The following is a 12,667-nucleotide window of genomic DNA, read 5'->3' as shown; positions in this document are numbered from 1 at the left end:
GCATGTGTATCGTTCCCGGCGATCTAGATTCAGCCTGCCAATAAATACTACCTTCCTCACATAGTCCCGCATGCATTCTCATCTACATCCTCCCCTTGCTCGCCCTCTCTCTCTCTCTCTCTCTCAAATCTCTGCCATGGCACCGCCGATCTGCCTATGCATCGATGAGAAGGTGCCATCCCCCGAGGATGCTCAGCCAAAGAGCAGCGACGAGGAGGACCCCTACGCGTCGTCGGACGAGCTTGCGCCAGAACCCCCCAACTTTGGAGTGGTTTTGGGGCTAGTACAATCTTTGTCTGTGGAAGTCGCTACTGCGGCTGAGAAAGCCAGGCAAGTGGCATTCAAGAAGGAGATGGCGGAGGAGGAAGCCAGGTACCAGGTGTCCTATGAAACCCGTGATGCCGCCTAGAAAAAGGAGGTGGTGGAGCTTTGGGGGCGGGCTCGTCATCGTGCGGAGGAGGTGTATGAAGACGGGTACTTCACAAGAAAGGTCAAAGGCGCTAGGTGCCTCATCACTGCATGGAGGTGGGCCGACAAGCTCCAGCATGCCATCGACGAGGAGCTCCGGTGGGCGCCCAACAAAATGGCAAGATCGTTCATGCTCGTCCGCCAGCAAGAGGCAGATCGGTGCGTCAAGCGCTGCGAGGCGGAGGAGGCGGAGTACTACCTCCGCGCTGGGAAGACGCCGCGCACCAGGGAGCTTGTGGCGAGGGGCTACCAGAATACTACCCTTAGGAGGGGTTATTAGTTTTAGTATTGTTTGTTTTCAATTTTATGCATTGTACCTAGTAGTTAAGTATCATCATGTATATGTGAGATATTATATATATTATGTGATGAACTAATGAACAATTAATATATATTATGAATTCCATTTTCTATCTGTTTTCATATACTAGTTTGTATCTAGCTATTATCATCCACATATACAAAATGGAAAGCATATACACACACATTGAAACAGAACATAGAAGAACGGAAAACAGAGTACACACGGTTAAAGAGAACAATAAATAGAGCAATATTTTGATTGCGGTGAATACATACCGCTCCACGTGGAAATGACTCAAAAAAATAAAACACGTCCATGAGACCATGACCAGTAGCCCTTGCCTACGGTAGATCTTGGCTCTGCCTAAACTTGTGCAGGCATTCGTCTAAGCGGTCGACACGCTCACGGTACATCTGGAGCAGCATCTTGAGCTCAAAGTTGGCTATTTCATCGGGGATCACCAGCTCGAGGATGTGACGGCCATATTCCTCTACTACGCCCAGGTGGACACCTGGGCCAAGGACGCGGTCGAGCCTAGCGATCAGCGTGTTGGCATCGAGCGGGCTGCGGATAAGGCGAATGGCACGACCCATACGAACGGCATGGTGGGCGTACGGTACAAGGACGGCGCAGCCGGGCACTAGTGAACGTACGATGCAGGCGGTCTCTACCCACTCCTAGTGAGGAATGGGTGTACTAACGGGATGTGTACCCAGCTGCGATGCCCTGTCGGCAGCAGGAAACCATCGATGGATCCGCTCTTGCTGTGTGGTGCACCAAGCCTCTCGCTCTGCGGCGCTCCAATGGTCTCGATGTGCGGTGTGCCGTAGCCTATCGGCGCGGACGCACCTAGCTTGCTATGCAGGGCGCCATCGATCATGTTGTGCGGCGAGTTGCAGCCTCTTCACGCTGACTGATAACCCACAAGTATAGGGGATCACAACAGTTTTCGAGGGTAGAGTATTCAACCCAAATTTATAGATTCGACACAAGGGGAGCCAAAGAATTTTTGAAGGTATTAGCAGCTGAGTTGTAAATTCAACCACACCTAGAGATTAATTATCTGCAACAAAGTGATTAGTAGCATGGTAATATGATAGTTTTGATGATAGTAGCAACAGCAATAGTAATGGTAACAGTGATAGCAGTGATTTTGTAGCAGTAACGATAGCAATAGCAACAGTAGTAACTTAGCATGAATAATATAAGGTAAATTCGTAGACATTGGATATGTAATTCGTTGGATGGTATTCATCATGAGACAATTATAAACTAGGGCAATACGGCGCTAGCTCTAGTTCATAAATATAATGAAGGCATGTATTTCGTAAATAGTCATACGTGCTTATGGAAAGTACTTGCATGACATCTTTTGTCCTACCCTCCTGTGGCAGCGGGGTCCCATTCGAAACTAAGGGATACTAAGGCCTCCTTTCAGCGAGGTCCTATTGGAAACTAAGGGAAATTAAGGCCTCCTTTTAATAGAGAACCGGAACAAAGCATTAGCACACGATGAATAATGAACTCCTCAAACTACGGTCATCACCGAGAGTGGTCCCAACTATTGTTACTTCGCGGTTGCCGGATCATAACACGTAGTAGGTGACTATAACTTGCAAGATCGAATCTAGAACATGGATATAGTGATGATAACATGAACGGTTCAGATCTGAAATCATGGCACCCGGGCCCAAAGTGACAAGCATTAAGCATGGCAAAGTCATAGCAACATCAATCTCAGAACATAGTGGATACTAGGGATCAGGACCTAACAAAACTAACTCGATTACATGATGAATCTCATCCAACTCCTCACCGACCAGCGAGCCTACGAAGGAATTACTCATCCCAGTGGGGACCATCATGGAATTGGCGATGGAGATGTGTTGGTGATGATAAAGATCAAAGATTCCCCTCTCCGGAGCCCCAAACGGACTCCATATCTGGCCTCCCGATGAAGAACGGCAGACGGCGGTGGCTCCATCCTGTGAAACGCTATAATTCTTTCTCTCTGATTTTTTCAGGAATAATGTGATTTTATAGAGTTTTAGGGTCATCGGGGCCACCAGGTGGGGACAACCCACCTAGGCGAGCCTGGGGGGCAGGCGTGCCCTGGTGGGTTGTGCCCACCCAGGTGCCCCCCTCAGGTAGCTCTTGGCTCCAAAAATTCTCTTTATTGATATAAAAATCCTCGCAAAGTTCTGTTCCATTCCGAGAACTTTTATTTCTACACAAAAACAACACCATGGTAGTTCTGCTAAAAACAGCATCAGTCCGGGGTTAGTTTCATTCAAATCATGCAAATTAGAGTCCAAAACAAGAGGGAAAGCGTTAGGAAAAGTAGATACGACGGAGACGTATCAACTCCCCCAAGCTTAAACCTTTGCTTGTCCTCAAGCAATTCAATTGATAAACTGAAAGTGAAAAAGAAAAACTTTTATGAACTCTTTTTCTCTTGTTTCATAAATAAACTTAAACAACAACCAGGTTATCAGCAAAGATTATAACTAACCATGTCGACAATAACTCTTAAAAATTATATTTACTCACATAAATGACATAATCCACTAGAGAGCAATAATAAGATATCTCAAACAGCAACACGTTGTCAAAACAACCAGGGTGTAATATGACAATAGTGGTATCTCGCTATCCCTTTCTGGGACCGCAAAACATAAATGCAGAGCACCCGCAAAGTTCAAGCAGTGACTAAACATTGTAATACATGGTAGAAAAGATCCAGTCATGATGCACCCAACATTAGCTACACACAATGCATCAGCATGACAGCAGTGCTCTCAGGTTCTGGCGCTTATTTGAGAAAGTGATGACACAACATAAAAGTAAATAGATAATCCTTTCGCAGAGGGAAGCAGTGGTTTGCAGCGGTGTCATAGCTCAAGTTTTAAAAACAGAGGTAAATGAAATTTTGAGACATGAACCCTTTTCATTTACTTCACGACCATCGGTTATCAATATCTCCCATGCTAAACACGCTAGTGGCGGTTCCCAAGCGGAAATTTAAAGGTTATGACTCCATTGGGAGTTTTTGTTTGATTATTGTTAAGCTCTTTTCTTTTTGCAGTTTGGGACTGGGCATCCCTATTACCACCCTTTTCTCGTGTGACTGCGAGTGAGTAAACACTCAACCTGAGAATAACCGACTTAGCATGGAAGATACCGACTACCTCCTGTCGTTCCATGAACAATCCAGGCACACAAAAAGGATATTTATTTGAGATTTTTAGAGATGGCACATGCAAATTTTCTTAGGACGGCAGGGTAATACCGCATGTAGGTAGGTATGGTGGACTCATCCGGAATAACTTGAGTTTCGGGTTTTTGATGTACAAGCAGAGTTCCCACTTAGTACAGGCGAAGGCTAGCAAATAGGTTGAGAAGCGGCCAGCTAGAGAGCAACAACGGTCATGAACATGCATTATGCATAAGTAACATTGGATACTAGCATGAGTAGGATATGAACACCATGAACATAAACATCATAGAGGCTATGTTGGTTTTGATTCAACTACATGCATGAACATGTGCCAAGTCAAGCCACTCAAACATTCAAAGGAGGATACCATATCATCATACTACATCACAATTATTTTACGCAATGTTGATATCCAAGATAAGTCATTATTTACTCCTAGCTACTTATGCATGGCATGAGGAACTATAATCTCTAATTGTCATTACCAACATGTTTGATCATAATAGGCTGAATCATGGATACTAGGTTAAACATATTTACAAAAACAGAAGAAGTTGAGTTCATACCCGTTTCTCTCTACCACGGCCAGTTCATCTAATATCGTCATTATTTCCTTTCATTTGCATGACCGAACGATTTGAAAATAATAATAGTGCAAGAGTGCCGTGGACTAAGCTGGAATCTGCAAACATTTTATTCAAAAAGGAGAAGACAAGGTAATATGGACTTTTTGTTAGATCAACAATAATGCAAATGAGAGCCACTCAACATTTTCATCGTGGTCTTATCCTCGGAATGACTCTATAAAAATAAAAGAAATTCAGAGAAACACACTGAAGTATTTTTGGAGTTTTTGGTTTTTTGTAAATGAGCAAATGAAAAGGGAAAAGCAAAAACGAGAAAAACTATTTACACAGGAAAGCTCCCAACAAGTAAAAGAAGAACAAAGAAATCTTTTTGGGTTTTCTTTTTAGTGCTACAACAATTTAAACTAGGAAGAAAAATAAAAAAGAAGAAAGAAACATATTTTTGTATTTTCTCAAAGTTTTTCAAACACACAAGAAGAAAGCAAGAAAATAAATTAAACATGGATGATACAATGAAAATTGTGAACACCGACAACTGGAATGAAATGTGTGAACATGAATGTAATGTCGGTGGGAATACGTACTCCCCCAAGCTTAGGCTTTCGTCCTAACTTCGTAATCAATTAGTAGCCTGTGTAATGGTCGGAGTCGTAACTCACGGAGGCTCTCCAGTGTGGATGTCTCAACCTGCCGTGCAGCCACAACCGCTGTGTTATGAGCTCGGGCCTCGCTCCCAAGAACAGAATATCTTCCACTATTATGAACATCAAAAAGAGTAGGTGCAGGCAAGTATGTGTCTACCATGGAGTCCTTATTAAATGTCAAATTATAAGTGAAATTATGAGGATCACCTCTAAGGATCTTATGACATTTCATAGCATCAAAGTCTAGGTACTGCGTGGGTAAAATAGGATCATAGGGCAAAGGTGAAACACCCAGCCCTCTTGCCAAGCGTGTGGCATAGATTCCACCATAAAAATATCCACTGCCAGCGTTGTGCTGTAACCTACGTGCAACAATTGCTCCAAGATTATAACTTCTATCACCATGGTGAGCGGTGTGTATGAGGCTCAGATCAGGAGCATAGAGTGTACTACAATCTTGTTTGCCTACAATACATTTTCCATTAAATAATGCAAAGTACTGAATTGCAGGAAAATGTATGCTCTTTATTCTACCTTGTGTCACTCCCCTAGTTTCACCATAGCATAGACTAGTCAAGAATATTTCAAACTCAGACCTCGATGGTTCATCGAGCGAACCCCGGAATGGGATTTGCAAAGGTGAGCAAACCTTTCTAAAGAAATGGTAAATGGATTTTCATACAGTTTAAATGACACCCTAGACTCACGGGGAAGGGATTTAAATCCTTTGACAAATGATTCGGTGAGGATGAGGTGTTGGTCGCACTTATCTGAAATGTAGTGACCGAGGTCGACATTGTGAACATATTGCTCAAATTCCTCCTTAATGCCCACACTCACCATATAATCATTGCACGGCCATAAGCATGTTTTGGTGGTGGCACTTCGAATGGAACTCTCACTTGGTTCAACATAATACCGGCGAACGAAGCTGCTGCTAGAAGATGCCTCTGAGGATCTCCTCCTCGAAGAACTCCTTCCAAAGAAGTTCATAATGTTCGCGTATAATTTTCTAAAAAAATTGGTCACAAAAATTTATTAACAAAACTTCATAAGAATGATAGCAACTGCTCATAGGGATGTATAGAGGCCATAGCATGCATTCAAACTACTTAGAACTCTAAGAATTCAACATGCAAGCTCATCTACAGCAGTACCAAGAGTAGCTAATTATTCAAAGTATAAACCGCAAAAACAAAGACTAATTGGGCACATGGAGGAGTCACATACCAAGCAACAAATCTCCGAAACAGTTTCAGAAACGGAGCTTCGAGCAAAGAGATCAAAATCCGCAGTTTTGGGAGCAAGAACACGAGAGAGAGTGCAATGGTGATCTTTTTCTGGTTGAATGGAGTGATGTGGGAAGAAGAAGTAAATGAGGGGGGCCATACAGGGACCAAAACCCACCAGGGCACGCCTAGGGGTCCTGGCGCGCCCAGGTGGGTTGTGCCCACCTGGTGCACCTCCCTCTGATATTATTTGCACCAGAAATTCAGAAATATTCAGAAAAAATTTGTGTTAAAATTTCAGAGCATTCTGAGAACTTTTATTTTTGGGCCATTTTTTTATTGCACGGAAAACTCAGAAAATAGACAAATCATACCTCTAAAAAATGATCCATTAATAAGGTTGATCAAGTCTTATTAACAACCACTTCCGATTAGCATGAAACCGAAGAACTTCCATAAATCACTAAGTTACCTCAATGGGGATATGAATGTCCCCAACAATATGCATTTCATATTTCTTTTTGATAGAAGGTAGAGGTAGTTGAAAACTTCCAATAGTGACAGTCGGAGATTTTTTTAATAACATTAATACCATTCACTTGGAATTGTTTCTTTGGAAAGTGCATCGTATGCTCATTACCATTGATACGAAAAGTGATCTTGGTTTTATTGCAATCTATAACAGCCCCTGTAGTATCAAGAAGGGTCTACCAGGGATAATCGACATGTTGTCGTCCTCAGGCATCTCAAGTATGACAAAGTCAGTCAAAATAGTAACATTAGCAACAACAATAGGCACATTCTCACAAATACCGATAGGTATGGCAGTTGATTTGTCAGACATATGCAAAGATATTTCAGTAGGTGTGAGTTTATTCAAATCAAGCCTTTTATATAAAGAGAAAGGCATAACACTAACACAAGCTCCCAAATCACATAAAGCACTTTTCACATAATTTCTTTTAGTGGAGCAAGGTAGAGTTGGTATTCCCAGATCTCCAAGTTTTTTAGGTACTCCATTGTTAAAAGTATAATTAGCAAGCATAGTGGAGATTTCAGCTTCTGGTATTTTTATCTTATTGGTGATGATGTCTTTCATGTACTTTGCATAAGGAGGCATTTTTAAGATATCAGTCAAGGGAGTGCATAGAAAGACTGGCCTAATCATTTCAGGAAAGCATTCGAATTCTTCATCATCTTTCTTTTTAGTTGACTTAGGTGGAAAGGGCATAGGTTTTTGAACCCATGGTTCTTTTTCCTTTCCATGTTTTCTAGCAACAAAGTCTCTTTTGTCATATCTTTTATTCTTGGGTTGTGGGTTATCAAGATCAACAGCTGGTTCTATCTCAACATCATTATCTGGTTCTTTATCATTTTTTTGAGTGTCTTCATGAATCTCACCATTATCTTTTTCATTATCAGAAGGTGAGTGTTCATTACCAGATTGAGTTTCAGCATCAGAGATAGAAACTTCATTATCTTTATCAGGAGGTTTTTCTACTTCAGGTTCACTAGAGGCAGGCAAAGTCCTATTATTTTTCTTCTTCTTTTTCTTTTTAGGACTAGGTGCATCAGTGTTAATTCTTTGAGAGTCTTGTTCAATTCTCTTTGGGTGTCCCTCGGGATAGAGTTGTTCCTGAGTCATTTTCCTCCTCTAGTTGCTAAAGTCACTTATATTATTGTTCATTTCATCTAGCGACTCTCTTTGAGATTTAGCAACTTGTTCTAATTGAGTTTGAACCATAGAGGCATGCTTTCCTACACCTCTAACATCATTTGAGATTCTAAATAACAAGTCACTTAAGCGAGCAATCATATTAGAGTTGTATTTCAATTGTTTCATAACATTTGCATTGAAGTGATCTTGTTTTCTAATGTAATTATCAAACTCATAAAGGCATTGACTAGGATGTTTATTACAAGGATCGTCGCTATCATTGAATTTCATTAAAGATATTACCTCTACCACCTTAGGTGGTGGTGGTGCTTCAAGCCCATGTATTTCTTTGATAGGTGGTAAATTTTAACATCCTCGGCTTTAATACCTTTTTCCTTCATAGATTTCTTTGCCTCTTGCATATCTTCAGGACTGAGATATAAGATACCCCTCTTCTTCGGAGTGGGTTTAATAGGTGTTTCAGGAGGAGTACAATCATTAGAATTTTTAATATGTTATAATAATTCTTCAGCTTGTTGATACGTCCATTTTGCATCATGCTTTTATATTGATATTTATTGCATTACAGGCTGTTATTACACATTATGTCTCAATACTTATGGCTATTCTCTCTTATTTTACAAGGTTTCTCATGAAGAGGGGGAATGCCGGCAGCTAGAATTCTGGCTGGAAAAGGAGCAAATATTGGAACCTATTCTCCACAGCTCTGAAAATCCTGAAAGTCCACGAAAGTCATTTTTGGAATTAATAAGAATTATTGAGAAAATAAAATACCAGAGGGGGCCCACACCCTGGCCAGGAGGGTGGGGGTGCACCCACCCCTACTGGGCGCGCCCCCTGTCTCCTGGTCCCCCTGGTGGCCCTCCGGTGCCCATCTTATGCTATATGAAGGCTTTTACCCTGGAAAAAATCATAAGCAAGCTTACGGGACGAAACTCCGCCGCCACGAGGCGGAACCTTGGCGGAACCAATCTAGGGCTCCGGCGGAGGTGTTCTGCCGGGGAAACTTCCCTCCGGGAGGGGGAAATCATGACCATCATCATCACCAACGATCCTCTCATCGGGAGGGGGTCAATCTCCATCAACATCTTCACCAGCACCATCTCCTCTCAAAACCCTAGTTCATCTCTTGTATCCAATCTTGTATCAAAACCACAAATTGGTACCTGTGGGTTGCTAGTAGTGTTGATTACTCCTTGTAGTTGATGCTAATTGGTTTACTTGGTGGAAGATCATATGTTCAGATCCTTAATACATATTAATACTCCTCTGATCATGAACATGAATATGCTTTCTGACTAGTTACGTTTGTTCCTCAGGACATGGGTGAAGTCTTGCTATTAGTAGTGATGTGAATTTGGTATTCGTTCGATATTTTGATGAGATGTATGTTGTCTCTCCTCTAGTGGTGTTATGTGAACATCGACTACATGACACTTCACCGTTATTTGGGCCTAGAGTAAGGAATTGGGAAGTAATAAGTAGATGATGGGTTGCTAGAGTGACAGAAGCTTAAACCCTAGTTTATGCGTTGCTTTGTAAGGGGCTGATTTGGATCCACTAGTTTCATGCTATGGTTAGGTTTACCTTAATACTTCTTTTGTAGTTGCAGATGCTTGAAATAGGGGTTAATGATAAGTGGGATGCTTGTCCAAGAAAGGGCAGTACCCAAGCACTGGTCCACCCACATATCAAATTATCAAAGTACCGAACGCGAATCATGTGAGCGTGATGAAAACTAGCTTGACGATAATTCACATGTGTCCTCGGGAGCGCTTTTCTCATTATAAGAAATTGTCCAGGCTTGTCCTTTGCTACAAAAAGGATTGGGCCGCCTTTCTGCACATTATTTACTTTCATTGCTTGTTACCTGTTACAAATTATCTTATCACAAAACTATCTGTTACCTACTATTTCAGTGCTTGCAGAGAATACCTTACTGAAAACCGCTTGTCATTTCCTTCTGCTCCTCATTGGGTTCGACACTCTTACTTATCGAAAGGACTACGATGGATCCCCTATACCTGTGGTTCATCGAAACTCTTTTCTGGCGCCGTTGCCGGGGAGTGAAGCGCCTTTGGTGAGTGGAACTTGGTAAGGAAACATTTATATAGTGTGCTGAAATTTTCTGTCACTAGTTACTATGGAAACTAATCCCTTGAGGGGCTCGTTCGGGGTATCTTCACCCCGACCAGTAGAGCAAAGAGTTGTCCTCAACCTACTGAACCTACTGAAAATGTTTACTTTGAGATTCCTTCGGTTATGATAGAGAAACTGCTAGCTAATCCCTTTGCAGGAGATGGAACATTGCATCCCGATTTACACCTTATCTTTGTGGATGAAGTTTGTGGATTATTTAAGCTTGCAGGTATACCCAATGATGTTGTTAATAGGAAGGTCTTCCCTTTATCTTTGAAGGGAGATGCATTGACATGGTATAGGCTATGTGATGATACTGGATCTTGGAACTATAAACGATTGAAGTTGGAATTTCACCAGAAGTTCTATCCTATGCATCTTGCTCATCGTGATCGTAATTACATATATAATTCTGGCCTCACGAAGGAGAAAGCATCACTCAAGCTTGGGGGAGGCTTAAGTCAATGTTATATTCATGCCCCAATCATGAGCTCTCAAGAGAAATGATTATTCAAAAAATTTATGCTCGGCTTTGTCTCAGTGATCGCACCATGCTTGATACTTCCTGTGCTGGTTCTTATATGCTGAAGACTATTGAATTCAAGTGGGACTTATTGGAAAGAATTAAACACAACTCTAAAGATTGGGGTTCTGACGATGGTAAGGAGTCAGGTATAACACCTAAGTTTGATTGTGTTAAATCTTTTATGGATACAGATGCTTTTCGTGGATTTAGTGCTAAATATGGACTTGAGTCTGAGATAGTAGCTGCTTTTTGTGAATCTTTTGCTACTCACGTTGATCTCCCTAAGGAGAAGTGGTTTAAATATAATCCTCCCACTGAAGTAAAAGTAGTTGCACCTATTACAGTTTAAGAAAAGACTATCACTTATAATGATCCTATTATTCCTACTACTTGTGTTGAGAAACCACCTTTTCCTGTTAGGATAAAGGATCATGCTAAAACTTCAACTGTTGTTTGTAAGAGTAATACTAGAACTTACACACCTCCTGAGCAAATCAAAGTTGAACCTAGTATTGCTATGGTTAAAGATCTCTTGGATGATAATTTAGATGGGCATGTTATTTATTTCTGTGGCGAAACTGCTAATATTGCTAGACCCGATGCTAAGATACATAGACCTATTGTAGGCATGTCTGTTATTTCTGTTAAAATAGGAAATCGTTGTTATCATGGCTTATGTGACATGGGTGCTAGTGCTAGTGCAATACCCTTTGACTTATATAAAGAAATTATGCATGATATTGCACCCGCTGAAATGGAAGATATTGACGTTACTACTAAGCTTGCCAATAGGGATACTATTAAGCTATTTCGGATTGTTAGAGATGTAGAAGTCTTGTGTGGGAAAGTTAAATATCCTGCTGATTTTCTTGTTCTTGGTTCCCCACAAGATGACTTTTGTCGACAACCCCGTGATAAAGAATCACCTAGTGAGGATGAGATTATTGGTCTTGCTTCTATTGCCGTGCCTCCTACCGATCCGTTAGAACAATATTTCCTAGACCATGAAAATGATATGTTTATGAATGAAAGAAGGGAAATAGATGAAGTATTCCTTCAACAGGGTCCTATCCTTAAACACAATTTACTTGTTGAAATCCTAGGGGATCCCCCTCCACCCAAGGGTGATCCCATGTTTGAGCTCAAACCCTTACCTGATAATCTTAAATATGCTTATCTTGATGAAAAGAAGATATATTATGTTATTATTAGTGCTAACCTTTCAGAGCAAGAAGAGGAAAGATTATTGAAAACTCTGAAGAAGCACCGTGCTGCTATTGGATATACTCTGGATGATCTTAAGGGCATTAGTCCCACTTTATGCCAACACAAAATAAATGTGGAGAAAGATGCCAAACCAGTTAGAGATCCTCAATGATGGTTAAATCCTAAGATGAAAGAAGTGGTAAGAAAGGAGATACTAAAGCTCCTTGAGGCAGGTATAATTTATCCCGTTGCTGATAGTGATTGGGTAAGTCATGTCCATTGCGTTCCTAAAAAGGGAGGTATTACTGTTGTTCCTAATGATAAAGATGAATTGATCCCGCAAAGAATTATTACAGGTTATAGGATGGTAATTGATTTCCGTAAATTAAATAAAGCTACTAAGAAAGATCATTACCCTTTACCTTTTATTGATCAAATGCTAGAAAGACTATCCAAACATACACATTTCTGCTTTCTAGATGGTTATTCTGGTTTCTCTCAAATACCTGTGTCAGCAAAGGATCACTCAAAAACTACTTTTACTTGCCCTTTCGGTACTTTTGCTTATAGACATATGCCTTTTGGTTTATGTAATGCACCTGCTACCTTTCAAAGATGCATGATGCCTATATTCTTTGACTTTTGTGAAAAGATTTGTGAGGTATTCAT

This window comes from Triticum aestivum, chromosome 6B, assembly GCF_018294505.1.
Source record: "Triticum aestivum cultivar Chinese Spring chromosome 6B, IWGSC CS RefSeq v2.1, whole genome shotgun sequence".
NCBI classification, from domain to species: Eukaryota; Viridiplantae; Streptophyta; class Magnoliopsida; order Poales; family Poaceae; genus Triticum; species Triticum aestivum.
The sequence above is the reverse complement of the archived record's forward strand: the minus strand, read 5'-3'. Positions refer to the sequence as shown.